General features: G+C 40.1%; 1 pseudogene; it reads right to left on the bottom strand.

Moving 5' to 3' along the window:
* Positions 1–1,322: 1,322 nt before the first annotated feature.
* Positions 1,323–2,114, bottom strand: LOC104875057 (annotated as a pseudogene).
* Between the last annotated feature and the right edge of the window lie 10,283 nt (positions 2,115–12,397).

Raw genomic sequence — 12,397 nt, 5'->3', positions numbered from 1 at the left:
TGAGGGACTGTTAGTTTGGCACTGACATAGAGAACAAGGGGGCACAGAACATTATTAGGAGACTTCAATTCCTAACAGCTCAAAAGGGGACCTCAACTGTATGAGCTTGTGGATTCTCACTCCAGAGTGCTTTCTTTTTTTTAGACACAAAAATAAATTTCAACTATTTTATTTTATAGATATAAATGGTTTTATATAATAATGTATTTATATATAAAATCTTATTATCATACATTCTTTTTTTTTGTACCGGGGATCAAACTCTGGTCCTTGCACCTGTGAGGCAGGCATCGGAAACTACTGAGCTAAATCCCCGGCTACCATACATTCTAATTGGCTATGGGCTACGTTTGTCTGGTTTAGCATATAATCCCCTTTTTCCTGCTGCTGAAATCTGGGGTACAAGAATCTACCTATTTTACTGCTGAAAACATTTTTGTAATCCCAAATTTGTCTTCCTTTTGTTTTGTTTTGTTGAGACAGGGTCTTTTTATGTAGTTCAGGCTGGCCTTGAACTCACTAGATAGTCCAGGATGGTCTTGAATTTACAGAGATTCTCCTGCCTCAGCCTCCCAAGCGCTGGGATTACAGGCATGCACCACCAAGCCCAACTGTCTGCCTTCTTTGATTTCTCAGAACCTTCTACCTTTGGTGGCTGGTTCTCATGCACTGAGCTTTCTCAAAAAAGTTTTTTGGTTGGTTTTAAGAAAATAATGTACTTAGATTCCTTTGTAATAATTTTCTTAAGAGTATGCTTTGATGACAGTAGAAAATAAATACTTAAAACAAATGAAATAAAAACTTAATGCCAACTTCAAAGTTGAAGGAATCTGGAAAACTTTATTGAACAAGATCAGGGAGTTAGGTAAGGGTAGAGGCACTTGGGGATTTTTCAGTGCAAGCTCTCAGCTACAGAATGAGTGACAGAAAACACTCATGTTTTTATTCTGTAAGCTCTACACAGAGGCACTTCGCACATACAATGTCCCAGCATCACAACTGCTCTGTGCCAACAACAGGTGAGCTCCAAGTAGCCGTCACAAACTAGCTATCTTAGGTATTCCTGCCTTATGTTTTAGGTAAATAACTGCAGTACACCAATATAAATATTGATTTTCTAGATTTTACAACAGCTAAAAATGGTTTTCAGGACTATAGTAGATGCTAACAGTAGGCCTACAGAGGCCCATTTAAAAGTGCATATTAAAGGATAATACATCCTGCAGAAGCCTCAGCCTCTGTAACATCGTAGGTTAACAGTGTTACAAATTTATAAACATTAAATGAATAGGAAATGATGTAAAAAAATTCTCTAAGGGCATTTAGTTCTTACAGGCTACTTCGATGAACACTGACATATTCTTCACCTGGGATGAATTATGAAGAACTTCCAAGTCCTTGAGAAGAACATTCTGATTTGGAATTAGAGCATCAAAACTTCTTTCTGCAGCGTGGGTGCTTTCAGACTGTGTTGAGAAAGCCCTGGGAGAGAAAGTACGCTACGTCTATCCAGTTGAAACATCTCTGTTGCCTTTTCCTCCTCTCCCTCTATCTCATGTGCCAAAGTTTCAGTTTTAGTTTTTAGACTCGATATTCCCAGTCTCTGATTCTGTAGTCTGTACTATTTTATCTACTTCTTCCTGCAATCATGCCAGACCTTCCTCATTATCTCTGTCTTGAGCTCTTTCCACTTTCAGTAGACTTGTCACGTTAGTTAAATATTTCAGCTTTGGGGAGGGGCTTTCAGGGTTTCACACAGTTGTAGCAACCTTTTCTTCAGACAGTTGAGATGATACCAAATTTATTCTTTTTCTTTAATATTATTACTCAAAATTGCTATTATTACTGCTTCCATCATCATTTGCAAATGCTCCCTCACACTCTTTGAAAGAAGCTGCCAGGTTTTTCTCTTGTTGGATGCTATCTTTATCTGCTTTAGATTAATAGGATTTGTTTGTCCTTCAGAAGACATGTGCTTTAGATGATTTTTACTTCTTTTTATTGTGCTTTTAACCTCTTCCTCTGACAACTCCATTTCATCATCAATTTTTCTTTTTGACTTTTTTTTTTAATTATTGAGACTTTTTCTTGGAAGCATTTGCTTTCCCAGGCATCTTGATCTAAATAGTACAATTATGATGCTTTTGAAAAACCTAACTGGGGCCAGGGAGTTAGCTCAGTGGTTCTGCTGCCTGCCTCACAAGCACAAGGACCCAAGTTTGATTCCCAGTACTCCAAAACAAAAAAACAAGCAAACAAACAAACAAAAAACATGACTGATTCTGGAATGTGTCTGAAAACCGCACTTCCCGGGGGCTCTTATTAATGTCATTCATTGACTCAGTTTTCTCTCAGGGACTATGTCCTCCTACTCTCTTACTCCTTAAATCCTTTCTGTATGTCATAGTTTATTTTTTTCTTTTTCTTTTTTTGGGGGGGCAGGTACTGGAAATCAAACTCAGGACCTTGAGCTTGCCAGGCAGATGTGGTGACACTGAGCTGCATCCCAGACCCTGTACTTCCTAGTACCCTGTATTTCCTAGTAACCTGTACTTGTAGTTTTTGCCTCCTCAGCCAGGTATGATGATGTACCTATAGTCCTAGCCACTGGGAGACTAAGGCAGAAGGTTCTCATGCCTTGGAGTTCAAAGCCAACCTGGGCAACATAGTAAGACCTCTATCACAAGAAAAACAGAATCAACTTTGCTTTGTCAATCACCTAAGTCACAGATTCTCCTTGGCTTTAAGTCATACACCCCCATTATGTAGCTCTCTTTCTACTTAAAATATTTTTTTTTTTCAGTGCTAGAAATCCAACCGAGGTCCTCATGCATGTTAGGCAAGTTCTCTACCACACAGCCCTGTTTGTACTTCTTTCTCCCCTCCCCCACTCCCCTTCCTCTTCCCTCTCGTCTTCCTCCCTCCCTCGGTCCCTTCTCTCCACCTTCTCTTCTTTCTCCTCCTCTTCTTCCTTCTCCTCTTTCTGCCCCGCCACCCCGAATCCAGGGCCTTTGCAGTGAACTACAGCCCCAGGTACATCCTCCAAGCCCTTTTGAGACAAGGTCTTGTTAATTTCTTTAGGTAGGACTTGAACTTGTGATTCTATTGCCTGAGTTTCCCCAGTACTAGGATAATGGGTGTGCTACTTCTACTTCTTTTTTTTTCTACCTCTTAATTCAGATTACTACAAACACACATGCACGCGCGCGTGCACGCACACACACACACACACAGAGAGACAGAGAGAGACAGAGAGAGACAGAGAGAGGGAGTTATATTATTCAATTTACCTTTCCCTGCCAGGATACAGTATAGGTTTTTGGCCAGTCAGTGGATTGGTTGCCCTTAGTTAAGAGTTTACTTTAGATCTGATGAGTAATGGCAAAATGCCCAGAGTCAAGTGGTAAGAAAAAAGTAGCTGTGGGTATATCAGTTTCCTTTAGAAAGGATTTTGGACATACTAAACATTGTTAGTAACTCCTAGCAGTTAATATGCATAACATAGTTGTAGAGACTATTTACTGAATATCTACCTGTTTTCTAATACTATTCAAAGATAACCAAAAAAAACCTCAAACAAACCACAAAACAAAAAGCAGAAAACCTCACAAATCAACCACCAACCAAAAAACAGAACAAAACAAAACAACAATGACAATAACAAAAACAAAACAATACCCCAAACTATTCGTTCATGAAAGTCACAGTATCATGAAGGGTAGACATACAGACTGAAGAAATAAATTGCAACAAAAGCTGGGCATGGTGGTGCCTGCCCGTAATCTCAGCAGTTGGGAGGCCAGGGCAGGATCACTGCCAGGAGTTCAAGGCCAGCCTGGACTACATAGTAAATTCAAGGCTAGCCTGAATGACATAGTGAGAATCTGGTTTAAAAAAACCAAAGACCGTGGACTGGGGATTTAGCTCAGTGGTGCTGTTCCTGCCTCACAAGCTCAAGGTCCTGAGTTCAATCCCCAATCCCTGGTACCACACACACACACACACACACACACACACACACAAAACCAAAACCAAAACCAAAACCAATAAATAAATAAGTTAAATAATTACAGTACAAACTAAGTAGTATATACAAATATCCATTGGTTCACTCAACAAATTTGTAATAAGTACTTACTATACAGCTAACTTGTTTGAACAGCAAACAGTTTCAGCTCCATGGAGCTTATGTATTAAGTATGTGTGAAGATAGACAAACAATAATTACCTAGTACACTATGTTGGATCTTTTTCAGTGATACGCAGGAAGACACGTTAGGGCCAGGGGTTTGGCTCAGTAGTTCCACTGCCTGCATCACAAGCGCAAGAGCCCAATTTCCAATTTCCTGGTATCAAAACAAAACAAAAAGAATAGATGCTTTCGTGTCCCACCTTAGAACTTGTTTTGTGTGTGTGTGTGTGTGTGTGTGTGTGTGTGTGTGTGTGGTTTTTTTTTTTTTTTTTTTTTTTTTTTTTTGGTACCAGGTATCAAACTTGGAACCTTGTGCTGGCAAGGCAGGCAGCGGAACCATGAGCTAAATCCCAAGCCCGGGAAATAAAGAATATAGAGGAATGTTGCAGGAAAGGGCTTCAATTTTAAATAGGAAAAGCGTCTCAAGACATTTGAGAAGGATCTGAAGGATAAGAGAGGGAGAGAGAGGTGTAGGGGGGAAAATTAGTCTGGGGAGAAGAATTCCAGGCAGAGCATAGCCAGGGGCAAGGCCCTAAATGGTCCTGCTGAAGGTTTACTAAAGAGGTGACGGTTCCTGAGAGCAGCAAACTAGGAATGGGAGTAGGAATAGGCCAGAGAGGAGAGAAAGAAGTAGAGCACCAGATCATATAAGAAATTGGGTACAGATGACAGTATTTTAGTTTTTGCTGTAATTGAGTCAAGAAACCACCATGTGAGCCAGGCATGGTGTCACATGACTGTAATCCCAGTTACTCTGGAAACTGAGGTAATAAGATCTAGAGTTCAAGGTCAACCTGAGCCACTTAGCAAGACTTTGTTTCAAATAATGAGCAAGGGATGAATCTCAGGGTAGAATCCTCCTGGGTTGGATCCTCAGTGGGAGTAGGATTGGAAAAGAAAAGAAAAAAAGGAAACATTGCAGCACTTTAAGCAAGGGAGTGATGTGGTCTCTGGTTTATATTCCAACAAAATAGGTGGCTGCTGTGTTAGGAACAGATGTGAGGGACTGGCATACAAGCAGAAGGATGTGTTGAAGACCAATGCAATAAATCTGGGTAAAATTTATGGTGGCTTGGATTAGGGTGATAGTAGTGGTAGTGATGAAGAGAAGTCATATTTTGTAGAACAAGGACGGTGGCTGATAAATTAGATGTAGAGTCACTGGTAACTCCAAGGCTTTGGGCCGCAGAAGTTAGAAAAATGGACCTGTCATTAATTAATCAAGTTAGGGAACATTGGGCCTGCAATGTAGCTCAGTGGCACCTTGCCTGCCTTGCAAGTGCAAGGTCCTGCATTCTATCCCCCTTACCAAGGAAAAAAAAAAGGGAATATTAGGGCAGGCTTTTGGGTGAGAACATCAGGAGCTTGGTTTTACACGTACCAATTTGTTGTAGCTTTGCAGTGCTGGGGATTGAGCGCAGGGCCTTGTACATCCTAGAAAGTGCTCGATCACTGAGATAAATCTTAAGCCACCTAGATATAATAATTTGAAATGCCTAGAAGGTCTCCAAGTAGAGATGATGAGTACACAGTTGAGTTTATTGGCATAAATCTGGAATTTAGGGAACAGTTGTGGACTGCTGCTATGAAATTTGCAGGTTAGATTGGGGCAGTCCAACATAGCAGCCACTAGATGTGTGTAACATTTGATATTTGAATTAATCAAATAATATTAAAAATTCATTGTCTTCAGGTCTCACTTTAACTGGGTCTTAAACATCCAGCAGAAAATGACATAGGGAGAGTAGATGCAACTCCCAAACCTGCTAGATCTCTGAAATGCAAGTTTGTGCTCTCTAAAATGGAAAAATGAATTCTAGGAACAACCGAAATTAAGAATAGGAAAAATTTATTGAGAGAAAGAAAGCATCTGTCTAAGAGAGACAGAAGGGGGACTGGAAAGTGGGTTACTTGCTCACCCAACTTCTCAAAAATGTTTTATGGGATAAAGCCAAGAGATGAGGCGGGCTCAAGTTGGGACAAAACTGTAGTCAAGTAGTAAGATTACAAATACAGTTGCTTAGGTAATGCTGATCCAAATAGAAATCACAAGGTGGACAAAACTATGAACAACCAATAAGATTATGACAAGTATAGTTGCTTAGGTAATATTGATTTAATGGAAATCCAATGGGGAAGCAAGTCACATAGCAAGCGTACAAGGAATGAGCAAGGATTTTCAGTGGTAAGGGGTGGGTCAGGGATCTTTCTTGGAAGATCTTGGTCCCCCACACAGGTGAGTGATACTTATTTAGAATACCAATCACTGGCTGGGTGTCGTGGCACATGCCTTGTAATTCCAGATCTCAGGAAGCTGAGGCAGAAGGATCGCTGTGAGTTGGAGACCAGCCTGGGCTACATAGTGAGTTCCAGGTCAGTCTCAACTACATATGAGACCCTGTCTTAAAAAGCCAAAAAAAAAAAAAATTGTAGAATACCAATCACTGCTATTCATGTTATGCAGGTGGTAGTTTCTCTTTTTTCACAATGCTGGCTTTCAGTGAAAGTTTCTGGATTGTCCTCCATTATTGGCTCCTCGAGGGCTGACCCTGTCTAACTTCCCACATGATATCTCATTAACTTACCTATCTACAATAAAAAGAATAACCAAAAGAGGAATAAAAACAATGCCATAGTAATAAAGTTAGATTTGAAAAGGACCTCTAATCACTGACCCCTTCTGGCAGTTTCTGACCACTGTTAAGAGATTCATAACAAAGTAAAAGATTTATAGATAACCTCTATTAATGAAAGAATATAAGAGCCAGCAGTTTACAATCACCATTCCAATTTTGAAGTGTGGTTCTCTCCCCAATCTGCCCTTTCATTCTAGTGTGCTCATGCTTAGAGTATACATGCTCTAACTTCATTAAAGTTTTGTTTATTCCTGCCTAGAGGCTGCCAAACTCCAAGCAGCCATACAAATGAAACCAATGACAAATGTGCTCGACTTTTACTGGGATCCACCAGACTGACCTTGTAAAAAGTTCATAACTACTAAAATATACTATCATAGGTTTATATTGCTAAAGCTATTAGATGACATGTTAATGCTATGTTGGATTCTAAAGTACCCTGTACCGTCTCCTTATCCTCTTTTAACATTCCTGCTGATTATATTATTTGGCCCATGTATTCTGTTTTTTTTTTCCTCTTTCTTGGTACTGGGGCTAGAACTTGGGACCTTGCACTTGCAAGGCAGGTGGCAGAACTACTGGGTTCTTAACTGTATTCTTAACTGTTTCTTTGCTTTGTCTCCTCCATTCTCAAAGCTAGATGCCTACCCAAGATGCCTATCAGGGGCCTTTAGATAGGTCCTTTGCAGAGTAACTCTGACTGTGGATCACAACTATGACCCTCTTCAGCCTGAAGTAGCCAGAACAGTCTTCGATCTTTGCCCCCTCATGGCAGTTAGGGGTGCTTCTTCAGAGTGGGGAAGAGTTAGGCAGAGCCATCCTGTGAGGAGCCAACATGGAGGACAATCAAGACATATTCATCGAAGGCCAGCATTTTAAAAGAAGAGAAACTAGGGCCGGGGATTTAGCTCAGCGGTTCGGTGGCCTGCCTTGCAAGCGCAAGGACCTGAGTTCAATCCCTGGTACCCCCACCAAAAGAAAAATAAATAAAAGAAGAGAAACTACTACATCCATGTGCTTCACCTAAGGATGAATAGCAATGATTGATATTCTAAGTAGGTAATCAGTCACCTGGGTGGGGGACCTAGCTCTTATCTATCCCTTCCAGGAAAAGAGTTTCCTTACTGAAAATTCTTCTTTGCTTACTACATGACTTCCTTCCTCATTGCATCCCCATCTAATCAATATTACCTAAGTGATTATACTTGTAATATTATTGGTTGATCATAGTTTTGTCCACCTTGTGATTTCTCATTGGATCGGTATTACTTAAGCAACTATACTTGCAATGTTACTAGTTGACTATAGTTTTGTCCCACCCTGAATTTGCCTCACTTTGTGAGGCATAAAACACCTTTGGGTAGCAGGGTCTGCAGGTAACCCATTTTCTGGTCCCCCTTCTCTCTCGCTTAGACAGAAGTTATCTTTCTCTCAATACATTTCTCCAATTTTTTTTTTTTTTTTTTGAGACAGGTTCTCACTATGTAGTTGAGACTAACCTGGAACTCACTATGTAGCCCAGGCTGGTCTCGAACTCACAGTGATCCTCCTGCCTCAGCCTCCTGAGTGCTGGGATTACCAGTGTGCGCCACCACTCCTGGCCATTTCGCCTGCTCTTAAAAGAAAATTTTCAGCAAGGTCCTGAGTTTGATCCTGGTACCGAGTGGGGGGGATTTCAATGTCTTGCCAAGCAAGGTGGCATATGCCTATGATCCCAGAACTCAGGAAGCTGAGGCAGGAAGATTGGCCACAAGTTCAAGGCCAGTCTGGGGTGCATTGTGAGTTCAAGGTCAGCCTGAACTATATCATGAGATGCTGTCCCAAGTAAGTGTGGCGGTCCGGCCATCACAACACGAACGTACCTGAGTTGGGGAGTGAGGATTGAGAAAGGACAGCACACTCAATAGTGTGGAGACAAGAGGTCCGATTTATTACACAGAAACAGCTCCTTTTAAAGGCAAGCCAACAGGAAACATCAAGCAATATTAGGGAGGAGATCAAAGGTCAAATTTAACAAAGTCCTTGAGCCGGGCGTGGTGGTGCACGCCCGTAATCCCATAAACCCAGCCTGGATTACACAGTGAGCTCAGCCTGGATTACAGAGAGCTCCAGGTCAATCTCATCTGCATAGTTGAGACCCTCATCTCAGAAAAGCCAAATAGAGTCATAGATTGTGTCAATGCCTCAATGGTAGAAGTTACTTTTCCAATGTCAAATGCCAGCGGGCTCCCACAGTAAGGAAACAGACAGATGGACAGGCCAGCAGACAAAGTCATTGTTTTATCAAAGGTTTAAAGAATCAGTCTCTCACTTGCTATAGCCACACTTAAAATACTCAATACACACATGTAGCTGGAGCACTGCAGATACAGAACACTTCTCTCATCACATAAAGTTCAATTGGACACAATGATATAGGTGACATTTGAAGTCATGGGCCTGAGCAAGATCATTTAGAGAGCTAGTGAGAGGGAATAAAAAGCGACTGAAAGACTGAGCCCTTTATATAAATATATCTAAGTATAAATTGGTAGTTGTGGTGGGATAATGGGATATTCAGAGCAAGCTTCCTATTTTAGTTTTAATTTCGTTTTTTATGAACTAAATGTGACAAATGGATAATTGGGCAAAAGGCATTCCAGAAACAAGGAATAGTGCATTTTAAGAGAGGTACAAAATAGCACGAAATGGTTGGGAAACTATAAAAAAGCTGACATTTTTGGAGCAAGGCCACATTATTTTAGTATAGTTATACACACATACATATATAAAAACTCCAAACCTTGTCTTGGTTTCAACAATTTGGGCCTGAGCATGTAATACTAAAGCTAATCAGGCCAGGTTTAATTGGAAGGCAGAATGAGACCAGGGAAAAATAATTTACCTTGACACTTGTAAGTTATAAAGAGGAACAAATGTCAGAGTTAAGTTTAGAGAAAGAGATACTACCTCCCAAGTTTCTTTCAATGATAAAAATCAAATGTGATATTCATTTTCAATTTTTGGAAGTTTCATTCAAAAAAGATCTGAAAGTTACTCAAGCTGGAACTGGATTTCTCTCTGGATTTGGGTAAACTGAAACAAAAAAGTTGATGTAGCTAATCAGCTATGGCTTTGATGAAGTGTATTCATACACAGACCATCACCAGGCCCCATCCTGGAAGCCAATCATTTCAGAACATGTTTTTTTCAAGATGTCAGTTTGCTATAATAGTAGATTGTTAGACCCAAGCTACCATATTCTTTTTTTTTTTTTTTGTCTTTGTTTTTGTTTTTGAGTTTGCAAAAAGCAGTAAGCTTAAGCCACAGGGAAAAACACAAAACTGCTTTTCACCAATTAAAAGAGACTTGCCATTTATGTGTATTTAGAATTGAACTTTAAAAAATGTAGAGATTTCAGGAGAATAAAGAAAACTTTAAAACAAAGTAGAATCTATTAGAATCTCACGTTGTCATTCTGGGCTCCTGCCGTTAAAGACCATGCCATTATTTCCATTATACTTCCCTCCTAATTTTCAGGGCTTATTAGCCTGGCTGTAAAAACTTGCTCCAGTTGAAATTTGGCAAGCTGACAAGGCTGCGTGCCAGAAGTAATTTACTATCCAGTGCGGTTTGCAAAGTAAAAGAAGCTATAAATAATAGAAAAAGGAATGAAAAGTTACTGGTTCCAAATATTTTAATGTCACCTCAAACTTTTCAGCTTTTGTGGTTGGCAACGTGAGATAACATGAAAGGTTTGTAAAGTACAGATGCTTTGCATTCTCATCAAACTCGGGGCTCTGATGTTCTTAGGCATCAAAGACCAGTCTGTGTCTATCACTTCTGTTCTGACTTTGAAGTCTACTGGGGCTTTCTGTGTGGGAGAGTTGGACAAGGGACTTCGAACAAGACAGGGGGATGGGATTCCAGGTGCCTTATTTCTCCTTATTGCAGAAATTAGGTACTTCCCTTTATCAAATAATAATAATAGTAGTAGTAGTAAAATAGGCAACTATTTCTCTGCTGTTTTTAACCACAGGGATAGCTGTGAACTTAACTTTCAGATGTGACACTGTGACTATTCCAAGGAAAAGGTCAAGTTTACTTTGTAGTTTATGTTCAAGTGCTTTGAAGGCAAGAATAGAAATTTTAACTTGATTTGCAAACATCTGGTTAGTGTTCGTCTGGCAGCTCCTTGAGAGATTGTCTCAGGACCCTAACTGAGAGTCCTCTTTGCTATGTTTTCCAGATTGGCTCGTCAGCACTAAAATAGGGGCCAACTGTTTCTCTAAGCCTGGGTGATGAGGATACATCTTTGTGGGATCAATCTTATTTGACAACCTGGGGAAAATCATAATAATGTATATTAAAACAAAAACTAATATATTGTGTACTTGAATGCAAAATTCATGTGAACTCTTTAAGAGAGGAAGAAGACTGATCATTTGTACAGAGGTACCTGTACCTGTTTGCAAATGGAAGCGCTTGGCAAAATTTTGTTTTTATTTGTGAACTCTGTATTGAATGAAGAATAAAGAAAAAAAAAAAAAAGAATAAAGACCAGTGGTTCCGCCGCCTACCTCCCAAGCACAAGGACCTGAGTTCGATCCCCGGTACAACTCCCTGCCCAAAAAAACCCCAAAAAGAACAAGACTGTGGCCATCTTCCCCACATGAATACAAATGTGGCCCATCTTTTCCAGAATTGTGGAATGAATTGTTTGTGACCCGAGGTGCCCCTGTAGTAATAATCCTATCCTTGGAGGTGGGGATGGAGGAGAGGAGGACGGGAAATAAAAAGAATTAAGATGTTTGCCAGATGTGGTGACACCTGTCTGTAATCCCAGGACTCAGGAGGCTGAGGCAGGTGGATCTCTGTGAGTTTGAGGCCAACCTGGGCTACATAGTGAGTTCAAGTTCAGCCTGAACTACAGAGCAAGACCCTGTCTCAAAAAAGCAAACAACAACAATAATAATAATAAATAAAATGAATCTTTTAAAAAAATCATAAAGATGTTTAATATATATGTGCCAACTCAATTCCCCTTCAGGAATGTAGTCATTATGTACTGCAAACGTACTAATAAAAATTAAGAAGTTAAAAAAAATTGTCCTGATACACACATAAAAATAATCAGTGAAGTTGTTAAAGAGAATGATATTCTCAGAGAGAATTTGGAAATTAACTTTCCTTCTTAAAGTACGACTTCTAAGTGTACAAATCTTAAATGTATACTTCAATGCCTCCCTTTTTTGGGGGGGTACCAGGGATCAAACTCTGGTCCTTGTGCTTCTGAGGCAGGCGGCAGAACCACTGAGCTAAATCCTCAGCCCCCTAGCTTTTTACCTATGTATACACACATGTTCCATCCACCCTGATCAAGTATAGATCATCTCCAGACCCAGAGATGATCTGGGTTTCCTTACATCCCTCCTACTCAGTACATCTTACTAATCTGGTACGGTGAATTTTAAAGATAAAATATAAGACTAAAATAGAGCATTCTGAAGGGGCATTCTATCCTTCCAGACTCAAGTGCACATATTTTCTGCCCATATTGGGCACTACACAGTTTTCTTTGCTGTCTTGG

The sequence above is a fragment of the Fukomys damarensis genome, unplaced genomic scaffold, assembly GCF_012274545.1.
Source record: "Fukomys damarensis isolate Sample0158 unplaced genomic scaffold, DMR_v1.0_HiC HiC_scaffold_13, whole genome shotgun sequence".
NCBI lineage: Eukaryota > Metazoa > Chordata > Mammalia > Rodentia > Bathyergidae > Fukomys > Fukomys damarensis.
Note: the sequence above shows the minus strand (reverse complement) of the source record. Positions and strands in the feature narration are given on the sequence as shown.